This window comes from Hyperoodon ampullatus, assembly GCF_949752795.1.
Source record: "Hyperoodon ampullatus genome assembly, chromosome: 6".
Lineage (NCBI taxonomy): Eukaryota > Metazoa > Chordata > Mammalia > Artiodactyla > Ziphiidae > Hyperoodon > Hyperoodon ampullatus.
The window spans coordinates 127,864,284-127,883,428 of NC_136919.1; positions in this window are offsets into that span (position 1 = coordinate 127,864,284).

Genomic DNA, 19,145 nt, shown 5'->3' on the forward strand with positions numbered 1-19,145 from the left:
GCAAGTGCCCTGATAGGGTTTTCATCTGTGTAACTAGGGGTTTCTTAATTAGAAACGTGAAGGGTGACATCAGAAGTCCTGAATCAGGATGGAAATCCTTATCCCCAACAGGTACAGGCATAAAAACCTGGGGAGGCCGTGTGCAGCCGGCACCCTTAGGGATGGGCTTCCGACTGACCCCTCAACATTCTGGTGTCCAGCCACTGCTTTAGGATTTCTGGGGCCTAATGCTGACTCTAACGGTTCTGCAATCCAGCCTCTGTCAGCCTTTAATGAGACCCGCACTTCCAGGATCCTACAGAGCAGGGTCTGTGTGACTGTTCTATGGCTTCTGTAACAAATGACCACAAGCTGGGTGGTTTAAAGCAACAGGAATTCATCCTCCCCCAGTCCTGGAGACCAGGCATCTGAGATCAAGGTATTGCAGGGTGGAAGTCTCTCCAAAGGCTCCAGGATAGGGTTCTTCCTGCCTTTTCCAGACTTTGGGGGCTCCAGGCATCCCCAGGCTTACGGCTGCGTCCCTCCTGTCTCTGCCTCTGACTTCACGTGGTTTCTCCTCTATGTCTGTGTCTCTCCTCTTTTGTCTCTCATAAGGACTCTCTCAATTGGATTGAGGGCCACCCTAACCCAAGATGACCTCACGTCGAGATCCTTAACTACATATAGAAAGACCCTTTTCCCAGATAGGGTCCTGTTCACGTGTTCTGGGGGGGCACATCTTTTGGGGCCAGCATTCAACCCATTACCTGTGTATAAAATAACCCTCCTTTTAGGAGATTACCAAGGTCCCATATAGGCTGGCACAGACAGCAGCCATGTGTGTGGGGGTCTGGTCAGAGTGAGGACCCTGGAATCACCTGGAAAGGATGAAGTCCTGGCTGCATTAGGTGAGCGCTCCCACCATGGGGCCCGTGGAAACAGCCACTCCACTCTGTCCGTGGAAAGGGACCCAGTGCCGAGTCCAGAAATGGTTATACAGCAAAGCTGGCTCTTCTGGGATTTCATCATCAGTAGCATCATGTAACCAATAACTACGGGCTTGGGGGAGTTGGTTTCTGGCACCTGATGACAGCACTGTCACTTTAGGCTCATCCAGCCTAGAATAGGAATGTTTGAAGGAGAAGAGTTTGGGAGATTGTGAAGCTTGGTTGTCAAGGAAACTGAGAAGGTTTGTCAAGGAAACTTCTCCCTTTAACTGAAGGCAGGGCTGGGAGAGCTGAACTCCAGGGATCTTTTAAAGGGGCTGCTCTGAAGCACCATCACCTGAGAGGTGGTCTCGGCATGAGCTGGGGTTTGAGAAAAGGGTGATGAGATGAAGCCTGACTTTCTGTGACAGCTGGGGAGGGGTTTGTAAAGCACCTTGGCTTTTAAGGCAAAGTTTGTTGCTGGAACAAAGTGTCTCCCAAAACTGGGCTGAAGCTCAAGATGTCTCTGTCCCCTTCTTGTGAGAGTCCAGGGCACGTGGGTGTCAGGTCCCAGGTTCTGTCTCCCTTGTTTCTCCTCCCTGCTTCCAGGTGAGGGCTCCAACCAGCAGGGTGGGGTGACCAGGTGGGCATCATGCCCTCCTTCCTAGGATGCAGGCTGGCCAGGGCCCTCACCACCTCCACCCGTTTCCATTGGTAACACGAGACACTGTGCCCCAGCTGTAAGGGTTGGGAAGGCTGGGAGGTGCAGGGTAGCTGTGAACAGGAAAAAGGGAAATGGGTTCTGATGGGCAGCTGTGCGGCTCTGCTGTCAGGGTCACCTGGACGGTAGTGCACAGACTCTGGGTCCTGTGAAGATTCGATGCTTTGTGGTCCTGGAAATCCTATAGGAGACGGTCCACAGCAGGTGAAGCTAATGCTCTCAGTGGAGCTGGTGAAGCCAAAGATCTGCAGTTCAGACTGAAGGTGCCGACGTACATACAGGACAAAACCATCTCGTGTGAATGGACTTCAGGCACGTTTAACGTGAATGCAGTCATGTTAATGCCTAGCATCTTCTATCTTGTGCCTCCCCTCAGGGACCCCCTCCTCAGTTCCTGAGGATCCTGTAACTCATGTACAGGGGGATGGAGAGTGGGCTCTGTCCAGTCTGAGCCCTGATTTACCCTGCGTGTGAGTCTGCTCAGGACTGCCGTAACAAATAGCACAGACAGGGCAGCTTGAATAACAGACCTATCTCCCAGTCCTGGATGCTGAGATCAAGTGTGTGCAGGCTGGCTTTTCCTGAGGCCTCTCTCCTTGGTGCTGAGACAGCCATCTTCTCCCCAGGTCTCCCCCTGTGCCTATCTGTGTCCTAATCTCTTCTTGTAGGACATCAATCCTATTGGATTAGGATCCACCCTAGTGACCTCATTTTTACCTTGATCACCTCTTTAAAAATCCCATCTCCAAATACAGCCACGTCCTGGGGTCCTGGGGGTTAGGGATTCAGCATGTGGATTTGGGGGGACGTGGCTGAGCCTATACCATCCTCCTTAGGAACCAAGGGTGCCTCGGTCCTTCCTTCCCTCAAGTCACACGAGGTGATGTAATGGCTCAGGGAGAGGCCACTCGTGCAGAGTTTGTGTCCCAGCTGGGGAACCCTTCTCTGCTCTCTTTGATCAGGCCGTGGCAGTGTCAGTCCCCTCCAGAGGTGAGCAGTTTTGGGGTTTCCTGCCATGTCTCCTGGCCTGCTGAGGTGCTCATTGTCAGGGAACCCAGGAGCCAGCAGCCTAGTGGGGATGCCGGGGACCCTCAGGGCCTTTGCAGATGTCTCTCCCGGCAGGTACCCTAGCAAAAGTGGGGAAACATTTGGGGGATTACAGGTGGGAGAGTCACAGTCTCGTTTTTGCTTCAGAAAGACCACGTTGGGGTGGGATGTGAGACGCACCGTGCGGACAGGGAGTTTTGTCAGGCCTGATGGAGGAACCAGGCACAAGATCGGGCTTGGGCCAGGGCTGTGGGCGTAGAGGGGAATTAGTGTGGGAACTGGCCACAGACTGTTGTCGAAATCTCGGCTTCCCTGTGCACCTAGGCCGAGCAGAAATACAGAGACAGGGATTTTGGAGGAAGAGAGAGATGGCTTTATTTTTCTGCCAGGCAGCAGGGAAGACACAGCTGGCTAGCGCCTCAAGAACTGGGCACCCCTCCTTGAGAAATAGGGAAGATTTTCTATGTGGGGCTCTCGCATTCCGGGGTATAGGATGAGGATAAAAGTAGTGAAGGTCTTGCATTCCTCCTTTCCTTTGCATTATTTCAAAACAGTCATTGCTGGCATCAGGCCACCTGGTAATTGGGGCCCAGCAGTCTGGTAATTGCATCCGTTTGCCTCTGGTTTATCGGCCGATGAACTTGATTCTGAAATGAAAACCTAGGGGGTGATTTGTTAGGAGGGGCGTATAGAATGTAAGTGCTGGACATAATAAGGTGAGGGAGTGAGAGTCAGGGGATGTAACTCACCCAGAGTCAGGGGTGATGGGTGCCGAATGTAAGTTACATAGTGTCAGGGAGTGAGGTTAGCTTTGTAAAGTACAAATCTAGTTACTACAAATGAGTGACAAAGTAAAACAAGGAGTGATGAACTCTTTCAGGCCAAGTTGTGTTTCTTCTCTAGCCTGTTCCCTGTCCCCTTTGTTTTCCTTGTTCTCAGGGGAGGGAAAACTTCATTTCTATTTTTGCTGCAAGAAGACTCTGGAGGAGCAGATAACAGTCAGTGGGGCACAAGGAGGGTGGGAGCCTGGGAGACCCCGGTGTTACCGAACAAAACGTGGGTCCGCTTGCCCGAGTGCAGTAAAGCCAGTCTACTGACACCGGGTGTGGTGAAGGAAAGTGCAGCTCTAATTGTACAAGTGCCAATACAAGGAGGCCGGGTGGCTTGTGCTCTAAAACCCTGAACTCCCTGAAGGATTTCAGCAAAGCAATTTTAAAGGCCAAGTGAAGGAGGGGGGTCGCAGGGTATGTGATCAGCTGGTGCACAATTCTCCGGTTGATGGTGAGGTAACAGGCGGTTAACATTATAAATTCTTAGGCCCCAGAAGCTCCGGGGCTACCTGTTCATGATCATCAAGTGGTTAATTTCTTCCACTTGGTGGTGGAGGAAGTGTGCGTCAGACACTGTTATCCGGGTACTTCGGAGAGGACCTACAGCAGAGGACGTGGGGGAGGGCTCTGTCCTGGGAAGGCCCCGTAGGGTCCTGCTCGGTTACACCCGGTGCCCGGGCTCAGCAACCTGGGAAGGTGGGGCTGCTCCTGGCTGTGGGGAGCTGCGGGATCCCAGTCCTCTGAGGGGCCTGTTAGCCTGTTAGTAGTGGCTGGACAGAGGCGTCTGGCCTGGGGGAGGGGTCCAGGCTGGAAATGTCACAGGAATCATCATAGGGAGGGAGGGAGAGGAAAGGCCAGTGGGGGCAGGTAGGTCACAGCAGACTACGTGCAGGTGACTGCGGTCCTGGTGGAAGCAACTCAGAGCCAGAAAGGAGTGGCCGTCAGGGGCTCAGCTCTGTTCTCTTGTTCCTTTGTAAAACCGCTGTGTCAGAGTTTGAGACACCGCCAGGAGACGTCTGGGCCCAGTGCTGCCAAGGCTTCATCAAAGGGCCCAGGGGGAACACAGAACCACTGCAGGCCCCGCCCATGTCCTCACTGGGAATGAATCCCATCATGGCACTGGGGCTCACAGACTTCAGGGAACCTCTCTCCTCAGGACCAGTCTTCCTCCTTTCTCTCACCTGCTGGTCAGAGGCCCAGGAACCCCCAACCTGGCTCCACCACCAGGGCCTGGATTCAGAGGCCCAGGAACCCCCAACCTGGCTCCACCCCAGGGCCTGGATTCAGAGGGCCAGGAACCCCCATCCTGGCTCCACCCCTAGGGCCTGGGTTCTGGGACAGCTTAGGGGTAAGCAAGACCCTCATGTTCCTTTATCTGTCTGGGGGTGAGAATGTCTTAAATGCTCCAATTGACTGATTATGGAGGGCTGAGTGTTTCCAGCAGGTATGGGTGGAAAGATGGGTCGTGAAGTTCCTGTGTCTGCAGGGACTTCCCAGCGTGAAGATCTGTCAACATTGCAGCCAGTCAGCATCCTCCCAGGAAGCCCAGATCCAGGAATACGAGGGCAGAGGCTCTCCCCTTGTTTACCTGTAACTTCCCATGCCCACAGCAAGGAGTCTGGCTCCCACCATCTGCCATTTATCTGTGCATTGCTCCTTTCCAGGTTACATGTGCAGAGGTTTCAAAATTGTTAGCTACTACACCCTGGAGGGAACTTCGTAGAATAAAGCCCACTGTTTATGTACAGTCCATTTTGCCTTTAGTCTACAGATTCCGTTCATTTCCAAAGGTAACTTAGGTCAGCACCTTTTACCCCATCCCCTACAGTGAGTTGTTTCCATATATTTCTAACACAGTTAGACTCTGTGACATTATGTATTCCATCCTGCAACACTCCTACATCCTAAATAACTAAATTTGAATAGATTATGATTGGCCCCTTCAGCTATGCACATCTGTGGGCTTAGACAACTGCATAGTGACAGGTATCCACCCTAGAGTATCATGTGGACTACTTCAAACCCCCACCCCATGATCTGCTTATCATCTATGTAGCTTTGCCTTTCCCAGAATGTCATCAATGGGGTCATACTGTGTGCAGCCTGCTCAGACTGGATTCTTTCACTTAGCAGTATATACTGAAGATTTATCCATGTCTTTCCATAGGTTGATGGTGCATTCCTTTCCACTGAGTAGTATTCCACTGCATGTGTATGGGAGGAAAAACAATTTTCCCTCTACTTTTGTAGGTTCTTGGTTGAGGCCCCGCTGCCCCTGTAATAAAAGACAGATTACCAGAAGAAAAGCAGAAGTTTAATAACATGTATACTTCCTGCATACAGGGCAGATACCACGGAAACTGAGTCACTCCCTGAAATGACCAAAAACATCCCCTTAAATACCGTCTTCAGCTAAAAACAGAAGAAAGATGCTGGGGAACCGGGGAAGACCACTTATGGCAGGTTATCATGCAAAGCACAGTAAACAAGAGTATGATTGTTTGCACATTAAAGTCAGGACTTCTCCATTGAAAAGAGTTACTTAAGATTTAATTATCCATGTATGTTTGGTGCAAAGAGGGACATACCCTTATAAATGGAGATTTCTCTATTGTAAATGTCCTTCATAAAACGGCAATCTCAGTTTTCTGAGATTTTTAAAAATAAATTTATTATTTTATTTTTGGCTGTATTGGGTCTTCGTTGCTGCGTGCAGGCTTTTCTCTGGTTGTGGCGAGCAGGGGCTACTCTTCATTGTGGTGCGTGGGCTTCTCATTGTGGTGGCTTTTCTTGTCATGGAGCACAGGCTCTAGGCATGCAGGCTTCAGTAGTTGTGGCACACGGGCTCAGTAGTTGTCGCTCGCGGGCTCTAGAGTGAAGGCTCAGTAGTTGTGGCGCACAGGCTTAGTTGCTCTGCAGCATGTAGGATGTTCCCAGACCAGGGCTCGAACCCGTGTTCCCTGCATTGGCAGGTGGACTCTTAACCACTGAGCAACCAGGGAAGCCTTTTTTATTTTTTTAAGCAGACAAATAATCCTTATGCCAGAGACACATATTTTGGGGTGGCATATTCTACTCACCTTGACATGGATATACCCCAATTTGCTTACGCATTCACCTTTTGAAGGATATCCTGATTTCTTCAAGTTTTTAGCCATTATGAAAGTGCTGCTGTGAATAATTGCATCCTTGTTTGCATTTGGACATAGATTTTCAAAGCAGTTGCCTAAATACTGGAAGCATGATTGTTGGATCCCAACATGAACTTGTTTAGCTTTGGAAAAAACTGCCAAATTGTCTTACAAAGTGGCTGCACATGCATCCCCCCAGCGATGAGGGAGAGTTCCTTTTGTTCCTCACCCTCTAGCAATTGGTATTGTCATATTTTTGGAGCTTAGCAGTCCTAATAGGTTGCTGTGATATCTCATGATTTTAATTTGTAATTCCCTAATGCTATATGACGTTGAGCTTGTTTCTGTATGACTTTTACTATCTGTGTATATTTTTTGGCGAGATGTCTGTTCAGATCATGCTGTCATGTTCATGCTGAGAGGATTCCTGTCTCCTCAGGACCTGCTGGGGCTTTGGCTTCTGGAACACGCGGGGCTGAGTCCACGCTGATGGCCGGGCTTCGGGACAAGCCGGGGTCGAGTCCACACTAACAGAAGCTGGGTCTCCTCAGGACCCACTGGCGCTTCAGCTTTGGGACACTGTGGGGTCCATTTCATGCTGACAGGAGCCTGGTATCCTCAGGACCTGCCAGGAGGTGATGCTGCTGAGGGAGAAGGTGAGGAAAAGTGGGCAGAAGGTACCTGTGCGTGGCTGACTGCTGAGGGTGTCTGTGTTCAGAGGACCCAGGAAAGGAAGGGCTTGATGTGGAAAACTGGGTTTTCAGCCCCTTTTGTGTGTGGTGTAGACAAAGTGCAGTGTTGTTCTTTGGCGAGTGGTGTCTGGTTTTCCCAGCACCGTTCATTGAGGGGACTGTCCTTTCCCTGGTGTATGTTCTTGGCTCCTTTCTTGTGAATTAACTGACCACATACTTGTAGGTTTATTTCTGGGCTCTCCGTGTGCCTGTTTTTGTGCCAATTCCACACTTTTTTGGGGACTGTAGCTTCGTAATGAAGTGTGGAGTCAGGGAGCGAGATGCCTCCAGCCTGTTCTCCTGCCTCAGGGTCGCTTTGGCTCTTCTGGGTCCTTTGTGGCTCCACACAGCTGTTAAGATTATTTGTTCTGTTTCTATGAAATGTCATTGAAATTTTGGTAGTGGTTGCGTGTATGTGTACATTGCTTTGGGTAGCATGGACGTTTTCACAATATTTTCACCCATGGGCATGGGATATCTTTCCATTGATTTGTGTCTGTTCAATTTCTATCATAAATGTCTTACTTTTCAGTGTGCAGGGCTTTCAAGCCCTTGGTTGAATTTATTCCTAGTTCTTTGGGAGATGAGATTCTAAATGTAATTGTTTTCTTAATTCCTCTTTCTGATAGTTCATTATTAGTGTATAGAATCACAAATGATCCTGCAGTTTTACTGAATTCATTTTTTTAGTTCTGACAGTTTTTTTGGTGGTTTTATGTAGAAACCTAGATTCAGAAATCCCACTGTTTTCCACTCCATCTAGGTCATCCACAGCACCCAAGACCTAGTGGCTCCTAATATTATCTCCCACGGTGCCTCTCAATACCATGTGGACAAAGTGATTAGCATCACCACTTTGCTTGAATTTGGTCTGGGTAAGTCTTGGCGTCTCTAGCCATGTTTCATGTCATCGCTGATTTTCTGGCATGTTACTGACATGGTTGTATTGAAAGGTATTTTCTAGTAAATTTCAAATGGTTAAACTTTAAATAACAGTACAAAGTTTTCAACATTCACACCAAATACTGCAGTGTGTTTTAGCCAAAACAGGGTCAGTCTCCCAGGGAACCAGGACATAACCCCCAAATGAGGGATAATTATGGTGTCCACATTATAATCCTACCCACAGGACCGCTTCAGCTTTCACCAGCTGCCCCAACTTTGTGGAAATGTCTTTTTCTATTCTACACCAGGTTTCTTTTTCTGGAACCATCACTGGGCTTTCCCTCATTTTAAAAACCTTCATGGATTTAAAGTGTACAAGATGAGTAGGATCTCGGTGGATTTTCCTGTATGGCTTCTTTCACTTAGGATGTTTTCAGTGTTTCTCCATATTGTAATATGTATAATTTTTTTCATTGTGATTGAAAACACACAACATTTATCATGTAAGTCATTTTAAGTATACACTTCTCTAGCATTAAATACATTCACATTGTTGTAAAAACATCCTCACTACCCATCTCCAGAACTTTTTCATTTTCCCCAAGTGAAACTGTAACCATTAAACACTTATTCCCCTCAAACCCTGGCAAACTTATTCTACCTTTTGACTTTGAATTTGACTTACCGGGATACCGCATACTAGTGGAATCATAGAATGTTTGTCCTTTTGTCTGGCTTGTTTCACTTAGCATAATGACTTCAAGGTTCATCCACATCGCAACCTGTGTGAGAATTACGTTAGTTTTAAAGGTTGAATCATATTCCATTGTGTATATATTATACTGTACTTATGCATTCATCTGTTGAAAGACACTTGTGTTGCTTCCACCTTTTGACTATTGTGAATAATGTTGCTGTGAATATGGGGTACAGATATCTGTTCCAGTCCTTGCTTTCTAATATTTTGGGTGTATACCCTGGAGCAGAATTGAGGAATCATACGTTAATTCCATGTTTAAGTTTTTGAGGAGCCACCACACTGTTTTCCACGCCATATTATTTTCCACTTTTTCCATTAAGCTGCACAATTTTACTTTATTCCTTCATATGACAGAATAATGCAGCTTATGGATCTACCTTATTTTGCTTATCCATTCACCCATTGGTGGACATTTTAATTGTTTCTACCTTGGGCTGTTGTGAACAGTGCTGCTATGAATACAGGTGTATAAGTTTTTATTTGAACACTGTTATCTGTTCTTTGGGTATATATCTAGGAGTGGAGTTGTTGAAACATATGATAATTACATTTTTATATTTTTGAGAAAATGCCAAAGTTTTGTACACATAAATTGCACCATTTTACATTTCCATAAGTAAAGTTTAAGGGTTCCAATTTCCCTACATTGTTGCCAACATTTGTTATTTTTATTTATTTTTAATATAACCATTCTAGTGTGTGTGAAGGGCTATCACATTGTAGTTTTAGTTTGCATTTCCATCATGACTCCTGATGTTTGACATCTTTTCATGTGCTTGTTGACCGTTTGTATGCCTTGTGTGGAGAACAGTCCATGCAAGTCCTTTGTGCATTTCAAAAATTGGGTTGCCCTTTTACTGCGTGGTGAAAAGTTCTTGATATATTCTGGATAAAGACTCTTATTAGATATATAATGTGTCTATGTTTTCTTCCATTCTGTGGGCTGTCTTTTTACTTTCTGGATAGCCTCTTTTGATGTACCAAGGTTTGTAATTTTGAGGAGCTCCAGATTATCTGTTTTCTTCTTTCATTGCTTGTGTTTTAGTGTCAGATCTGAGAAACTATTGCTAAATGCAGGGTCACGAATCCCTTGGTTTATTCCAGAGTACCCTCATCCCTCGGTATCCACTGGGCTAGGGTTTAGGCCTGGGGTTTGAGTCAGGTCAGGGTTTAAGGGCCAGGGGTCAGGGTTTGAGAGTCAGGGTGGAGGGTCTAGGGGTCTGGGGTTAGGGTGTTAGGGTTAGAGGTTAGGGTTCCTTAGGGTTAGGGTTAGGGTTAAGCATAACTGGCCACCATTGCCCTTCCTTTCTCTTCTCTGAGGTCTCCAGGATGGATAGGATTTGCCCAGGGTCACACATGAGTCAGGGAATTGAGCTGGACCACTGTCTTTCTACCCCCCAGTCCTGGGCTCTGAGAGACGAAGGAAATGTCCGTACTGTCTCTGAGTGTTTCACATTGAACTCGATGTCAGTCACGGGGTGTGGAGGGTGTCTGCAGTCATGCCTGGTTCCTTCCTGCCCTCCCATCTGGGAAAGGTGGTGTTGGCCCTGCTCTGACTGGGCAGCCCCAGTTCCAGCAGAGTGCCCAGACAGGAGGGCACTCAGTGGACATGTGTGGATTAATGCAGGACTGGGTGTAGCAACCTGCCAGCCCCCTGCCTACTTGAGGGCTGCTGGGGCCCTCCTGGGGCTGCAGGCATCCTTTGTCCCATCTGAGTGGGTAGCAATAGACAATCAAGTCTCAGGCAGGACAGTCCTTGACCTCTGACCATTCAGGCAGACATCTGTGGTCCTCTATCTCAGTTCAGCCTGGGCCCTGTCAAGACCCCACGGACAAATAGTGAGCTGACCATGCTACTGAGCAATGGAACAGCTACCTGGGCAGTGTAGACATTCCTTTGAGATGTTTCAACTACCAACATCCATGTGGTTGAGAAAAGGGCCTCCCCTTCACAGCCTTCACATCCTCATAGCCCTCCAAGAGAGGTAATAACCCTCTAAATATTTGAGTGTGTCCCTGACACAACAGCCATACAGCACACCATGGCCCTTCAATCCTTTGTCCTTTTAGGTGTTAGAAATTTGTTTTTAATTATAGTGGAATTTTATTAAGAATTTATGTTCATCAAGACAATCATAATAGTGTCTAAAAGCAACCCATGGGCAGAAAAAAATATTTATAGTATATTTATCTGACAAAGAACTTACACCCATGATATATTTTAAAAAACTCCTACAAATCAGTAATCTGTTGCAAATTACACAGCACATAAAAAAAACTGTACAAAAAGAGTTGAACCCTTCTCACAAGAGAATGTCCAAATGCTTAATAAACATAAAAAGATGTTGAACTTCATGAGCCACAAAGGAAATGAAAATTAAGACACCCACAATGGAAGATGATATATTTGTAATATAGTTGCATGGCACAAAACTAGTACCCAGAATATAATAAAATATTTTTGAAAATCAAATCAGTAAGACAGACTACCCAATAGAAAAATTGGCAAAAGACTTGAACAGGCTTTTCACAGAGAAGAAAATCCAAAGAACCAATAAACCAATAAATGTGTTCAACTTCCCCCATCATCAGAGAAATACAAATTAAAAACCACAATGAAATATTATGACATAATGACTAGGTCAAGTAAAGTCTACCAATAACAAGTATGGGTAATAATTTAGAACTAGTTGTTAGAAATTTTGACATTCATATTCATTAAGAATCAAAGTTATGGGAGAAACTGGGCCTCCCAATGGGAGGTTTACACTGACACTGCATTGTCTTGGAGAGCCATATGCATCCATGTGGCCTCTGGAAAGCCTGCCAATTATGGGTTCCATGGCATGGAATAATTCTTGAGCCTCCCATTACTTCATTGCACAAGAGTTTCCTTACCACCCTAGCATTTAGTTTCTTCCCTTAGAAAAGGAGAGAGAAGAAACTGGAAAAGGAGCAGTATTGTTTTTCAGGGATGAGTAAGTTAATATGGCCAGGGAGGTGGCATAACTCAAGGGTTCCCACCTCTCAGGGGCAGGAATGAGGTCTGTGTGTCTTCTGAGGGCACATGGGCTGTTCTGAGCCAGCCTCTGAGATGTGAGGGCCTGATGCCCAAGGCAGGAGACTTGAGTTTACCACCACCAATGATCCTGACTTTTCAGCAAGTGAAAGAACTTCTTGCAGTCTTGGGAGGACAGTAAGAGCACTGGATGAGTAGCTGCAGCCCCTGACCCTAAGTGAACCCCTTTCTTCCTTTTGTGTCAGATTCTGTGTTGTGCAGTGAGCTGTCATGGACATAGAATCTTCTGCTTTCTCCCAGCCAGCATCTGTTCTCATGTCCAAGTGTAGTGCCTCTGTTTTCCTTTGGGAATTACATCTCACCTGCTTCCAGTCCAGATAGTTCCAGAAGGATGAGCCCATGTTCCACCCAGCTCGAAGGTGGGTTTACAGCCCACATCTAGCCAGTCCCATTTTCCATCTTCTGGTGATGGGTCAAGGATGAGAGTGAAATGCAAGCCAGACCAAAGGTATTCAAAACCATGACTTTTCTTAGAACCCAAGAAAAGGAGAAACTTTTTCTTGGAAAAAGAATGGTGAGTGGTTGTCAGCCTAGAATTGCTGTTGGCCCAAGGGCAGTGAGAGGGCCTGTGCCTGTGAATGGGGTCCCCCAAAGGCACTGAGCAGGACAAAGTTTTGGAAAGAAATAAGGTCACCCTGAGAGTGTAAACACTAGACCTGCCAGGTCCAAGCACATTCTTCAACTTGCCACTTGAAAGTATTAAATTATTTCTACCCTTACAATAAATACTAATTTATTTTACTTCAGTAAGTGTGTCCAGTCACTGAGAATAAAAAAGTCCTAGTTGCAACATCCGAATCAATAATCCCTGATCCATCCTCAGGTGTCCTGACTGGGTAGGCATGGCTGGGGGAGATGAAGACACTGGGTGGGGTCATATACTAAGGGAGCTGCCAGACATCTCTGTCCCTGTTCCTTCCCTGTCCCGGGAGAGGAAAACCCTGGAGAAGTGATAGGATAACCAGTAGGGGAAGAGGTTCCTCAGTGGTTAATTCGTCTTTTTGTATTTTCCTTAATTTAGGGTCCATTTTGGTAATGTGTTTTTATAAAGAAATCACCCGTTTCCTCTAGATTTCCAGTTTGTTACAATAGGTTTCTCTTATTTGACTTCTAATTTTTCCAGTCTAATTTTCTACAGAGTCATCACAAATAATGAACAAATATTGATACTTTATTATTAACTGAAGTCTCTATTCTTGTTCCCTTTGTTGTACCTTTCCTTGTTCCAGGGTCTCATAGGACATGGGGTCATCATGTCTGTTTAGTCTCTTTTGGGCTTTGACAGTTGCTCAGACTCTCCTTGTTTCCATGACCTTGACAGTGTGGAGGAGGACTGGTCAGGTATTTTATAGACTGCCGGGCACTGGGATTTGCTTGGTGTTTTTGTTGTAATTAGACTTGGATTTGAAAAAGCAGATCACAGAGGTGAAGTGACTCCTCTTCACTATATATCGAGAGAACAGGCTCTTAAGGGAACTTCTCCCTTATATTCTTAACTTTGGTCACCAGGATGAGGTTGTGTTTGTGAAGTTTTCCCACAGTGAAGTTAATTTTTTCCTATGTCCACCCTGTGTGTCTTATTTAGGAGAAAGTCATAATGTAGAAGCCACACTTGAGGAGAGAGGGGTTAGCTTCACATCCTTGATGGACAGCTGAGTGTCTATATGAATTGTTTAGAAGCTTTGTGCATAGGAGATTTCTATTTAACACCATTCATCGAAAACTATGTAATTTATTTTTACCAGTTTGGACACATGAATAATTATTGTAAACTTTTGTTTATAATCCAGCACTACATTATTAGACTGCTTAGTTCATTCTTGCTTTGGCTGTTGAGAGCTTTTTCCATTTGCTCCTGTTTTCATTTTACATAATTTTTCTTTTGTGGGTTTTTAAAATTTTGGGTGCTTCTTTACTTTCTGGTATTTTAAGATTATCCTGTTTCATATATTTACTGTCTCAGTCCTAGCATCAGCCCTTTCTTCAAAGAACCCTTGTTCCTTTTATTAGAGAATGGTATTAAAAACTTACATGTGGGAGCTAAATATGCTCAGCTGACAGTACATAGAAATACATGCATGTATCCCAGCCTATGCATATACACATAATTATAAAGATTTCCATGTGGAACTATGTGTAGGCTAAAGATAGTTTATACCGATGTCTCCAGCCGGATCTGTTATGACATGGATATCATAACCTTTTCCCTTTGTTTGACTGTAACATCCCACTCCAGTGGTAAGAAACCTGGCTTCCACCATTTGTCATTTATTAAATTCAGTGCTTGTTCCATTCGATTACTGATATAGTAGTTTCAGTACTGTTAGCTACTACCTGTCATGGGAAAGAACATAGAGTCCACTGTGTATGTATGGCACATTTTGTCTTTGGCCTACAGATTCTGTACATTTCCAAAGTTAACTTAGGTCAGCCCATTTGTCCCACTACCAACAGTGAGTTTTTCCATACATTTCTGAATCAGTTAGACTCTTTGTTACATTCTGTATTCCAGTCTTTGACACTCCCATATCCTAAGTAGCTAAGTTTGAATAGATTGTAAATTACTTGTTGGGTTGTAAAAAGCTGTGGGTGTAGACAAATGCATAGTGACAGGTATTCACCACTAAAGTATCATATGGACTATTTCAACCACATATTCCTTAAACTGTTTACCATTGTCAGTTTTACCTTTTCTAGAATGTCATATAAATGAGGTCATACAGTGTGTAGCACTTCAGACTGGATTCTTTCACTTAGCAATGTAAGTGTTAGTTGCATCTATATCTATATATATATATTTGCACGGGTTGATGATCCATTCCTTTATATCTCTGAATACTATTGCACTGCATGTATATGAGAGGAAAAATAATTTTCCCTCTACACTTCTATGTTCTTTGTTGAGATCTCCCTTATAATGAAAAAGAGACGAACTGGAGAAAACAATCAGAAGTTTAATATATACCATGCGTACCTCCTGTATACTTGAAAGATACCCAGGAAAACTGAGTCACTCCCTGAAATGGCCCAAGCCATTACCTTAAATGCTATCTTCTGCTGAGAACAAAAGAAAGATGTTAGGGAATGGAGGAAGCCATTTAAGGGATGTTATTAGTCAAAGCCCAGTAAACAAGGGTATGGTTGTTACACAGATTTACATCCAGGCCTATTTCATTGACAAGCTTTTTTTTTTTTTTTTTAAACATTTATTTATTTGGCTGCACTGGGTCTTAGTTGCAGCCTGTGTAATCTTTAGTGGCGGCATGCGGGCCCTTAATTGCAGCATGTGGGATCTAGTTCCCTGACCAGGGATTGAACCCTGGTCCCCTGCATTGGGAGTGTGGAGTCTTAACCAGTGGACCGGCAGGGAAGTCCCAACAAGCTTTTCTTGATATTTAGTCATCATTCAATTCCTGGTCCAAAGAGGGACATACCCTTACAAATGGAGATATCCTTAATAAATGTAAATTTACCTCCTAAAAGGGCATTTTCTACTTTATTTATTTATTTATTTTTTTGCAGTACGCGGGCCTCTCACTGTTGTGGCCTCTCCCATTGCGGAGCACAGGCTCTGGACGCGCAGGCTCAGTGGCCAGGGCTCATGGGCCCAGCCGCTCCGCGGCATGTGGGATCTTCCCGGACTAGGGCACGAACCCGTGTCCCCTGCATCGGCGGGCAGACTCTCAACCACTGTGCCACCAGGGAAGCCCTCTACTTGGTTTTGAAAGATTCTCCTGGGTCTGCTGTTTCTTAACTTAATCAGTCCAAAATAATCCTTTTGTCAAATGGGCATATTTTGGGGTGGTGTATTCTGCTCCCCTTGACATGTATGTGCCCTAATTTGCTTATGAATTCATCTACAGAAGGACATCCTGATATCTTAAGTTTTTAGCCATTATGAATAGAGCTGCTGTGCATTACTTGATGCTAGTTTTGGTTTGAACACAGTTTTTCAAAGTGTACCTCTAAATACAAGAGGTACACTTCTTGGATCCTAAGGTGAGACTTTTTAGATTTGGAAAAAACTGCCAAACTGTCTTCCAAAGTTGGTTGTACATGCATTCCACCAGCATCTTGAGTATATTCTTGTATGCTTATTTACTGCCTGTTTATCTTCTTGGGCCAGGTGTGTGTTTCAATCTTTACTAAATTTTAATGGCGTTGTTGGCATAATTTGAGTACAAATCCTTTATCAGATATGTGTTTTGGAAATAGTTTCTTGCAGTTTGTGGTTTGTCTTCCAGTTTTCTGAATAAGGTCACCAGACCCAAAGTCATGTAGATTATCTTTTTTTGTCTAGGATTTTTATAGTTTGGTGATTTAAATTTGTCTATGGGCAATTTTGAGTGAATTTTGGTTTAAGTTGTAAAGTTTGTGTCCACAATCATTTCATTACATATGGTTTGTAATTAATTGCTCCTTAACCAATTTTTCAGAAGATACAGTGAGACACTTGGCTCCATTTCAGTTTGGATTTCCAAACTTAGTATATATAGCAGAACTGCCTTCCGGATGAGGCCTCTGGGTTTGTGAGTGCGGCACTCCCGGCACTTTTCTCACGTCCCACAGGGGGCGCCAAACCCACCTGTCTGACCCTGGGGGCACAGGTGCACCCTGCCCACAGACTTTGCTCTGTGACAAGCAGACGGGAGCGTTGTCTCCTGTCAGGGCTTAGGTTTCTGGACCATGAGGCATTGTCCACACTGACAGGAGCTGGGTTTTCTCAGGAGCCACTGGTGAGGAGACTCCGCAAGAGGAAAAAATGAGCAAGTGTGGAGAATCTTCCTGTGCAACTGACTGCTGGCTGGGTGGGGTGCAACTTCAGGGGACTCACGAGAGAAAGAGTTTAATGTGGAATACTGTGTGCTTTTAGTTAGCTTTATATGCACTGTAGATGGTGACCACTGTCGTTCTTTGGAGTCTGGTGTCTAGTTTTCCTGGCACTGTTTGTTGATGGCTTTAGGTAGAATAAACATTTTTTTTTACATCTTTATTGGAGTATAATTGCTTTACAATGGTTTGTTAGTTTCTGCTTTATAACAAAGTGAATCGGTAAAACATATACATATGTTCCCATATCTCTTCCCTCTTGCATCTCCCTCCCTCCCACCCTCCCTATCCCACCCCTCTAGGTGGTCACAAAGCACCAAGCTGATCTCCCTGTGCTACGCGGCTGCTTCCCACTAGCTATCTGTTTTACGTTTGGTAGTGTATATATGTCCAAGCCACTCTCTCGCTTTGTCACAGCTTACCCTTCCCCCTGCCCATATCCTCAAGTCCATTCTCTAGTAGGTCTGTGTCTTTATTCCTGTCTTACCCCTAGGTTCTTCATGACATTTTTCCCCTTAAATTCCATATATATGTGTCAGCATACGGTATTTGTCTTTCTCTTTCTGACTTACTTCACTCTGTATGACAGACTCTAGGTCCACCCACCTCATTACAAATAGTTCAATTTCATTTCTTTTTGTGGCTGAGCAATGTTCCATTGTATATATGTGCCACATCTTCTTTATCCATTCATCCGATGATGGACACTTAGGTTGTTTCCATCTCTGGGCTATTGTAAATAGAGCTGCAATGAACATTTTGGTACATGACTCTTTTTGAATTATGGTTTTCTCAGGGTATATGCCTAGTAGTTGGATTGCTGGGTCATATGGTAGTTCTATTTGTAGTTTTTTAAGGAAACTCCATACCGTTCTCCATAGTGGATGTACGAATTCACATTCCCACCAGCAGTGCAAGACTGTTCCCTTTTCTCCACATCTTCTGCAGTATTTACTGTTTCTAGATTTTTTGATGATGGCCATTCTGACTGGTGTGAGATGATATCTCATTCTAGTTTTGATTTGCATTTCTCTAATGATTAATGATGTTGAGCATTCTTTCATGTGTTTGTTGGCAGTCTGTATATCTTCTTTGGAGAAATGTCTAGGTCTTCTGCCCATTTTTGGATTGGGTTGTTTGTTTTTTTGTTATTGAGCTGCATGAGCTACTTGTAAATTTTGGATATTAAACCTTTGTCAGTTGCGCCATTTGCAAATATTTTCTCCCATTCTGAGGGTTGTCTTTTGGTCTTGTTTATGGTTTCCTTTGCTGTGCAAAAGCTTTTAAGTTTCATTAGGTCCCATTTGTTTATCTTTGTTTTTATTTCCATTTCTCTAGGAGGTGGGTCAGGAAGGATCTTGATGTGATTTATGTCATAGAGTGTTCTGCCTATGTTTTCCTCTAAGAGTTTGATAGTGTCTGGCCTTACATTTAGGTCTTTAATCCATTTTGAGCTTATTTTTGTGTATGGTGTTAGGGAGTGATCTAATTTCATACTTTTACATGTACCTGTCCAGTTTTCCCAGCACCACTTATTGAAGAGGCTGTCCTTTCTCCACTGTACATTCCTGCCTCCTTTATCAAAGATAAGTTGACCATATGTGCGTGGGTTTATCTCTGGGCTTTCTGTCCTGTTCCATTGATCTATCTTTCTGTTTTTGTGCCAGTACCATACTGTCTTGATTACTGTAGCTTTGTAGTATAGTCTGAAGTCAGGGAGCCTGATTCCTCCAGCTCCGTTTTTCGTTCTCAAGATTGCTTTGCGTATTTGGGGTCTTTTGTGTTTCCATACAAATTGTGAAATTTATTGTTCTAGTTCTGTGAAAAATGCCAGTGGTAGTTTGATAGGGGTTGCATTGAATCTGTAGATTGCTTGGGTAGTAGAGTCATTTTCACAATGTTGATTCTTCCAATCCAAGAACATGGTATATCTCTCCATCTGTTTGTATCATCTTTAATTTCTTTCATCAGTGTCTTATAATTCTCTGCATACAAGTCTTTTGTCTCCTTAGGTAGGTTTATTCCTAGATATTTTATTCTTTTTGTTGCAACGGTAAATGCGAGTGTTTTCTTGATTTCACTTTCAGATTTTTCATCATTAGTGTATAGGAATGCCAGAGATTTCTGTGCATTAATTTTGTATCCTGCTACTTTACCAAATTCATTGATTAGCTCTAGTAGTTTTCTGGTAGCATCTTTAGGATTCTCTGTGTATAGTATCATGTC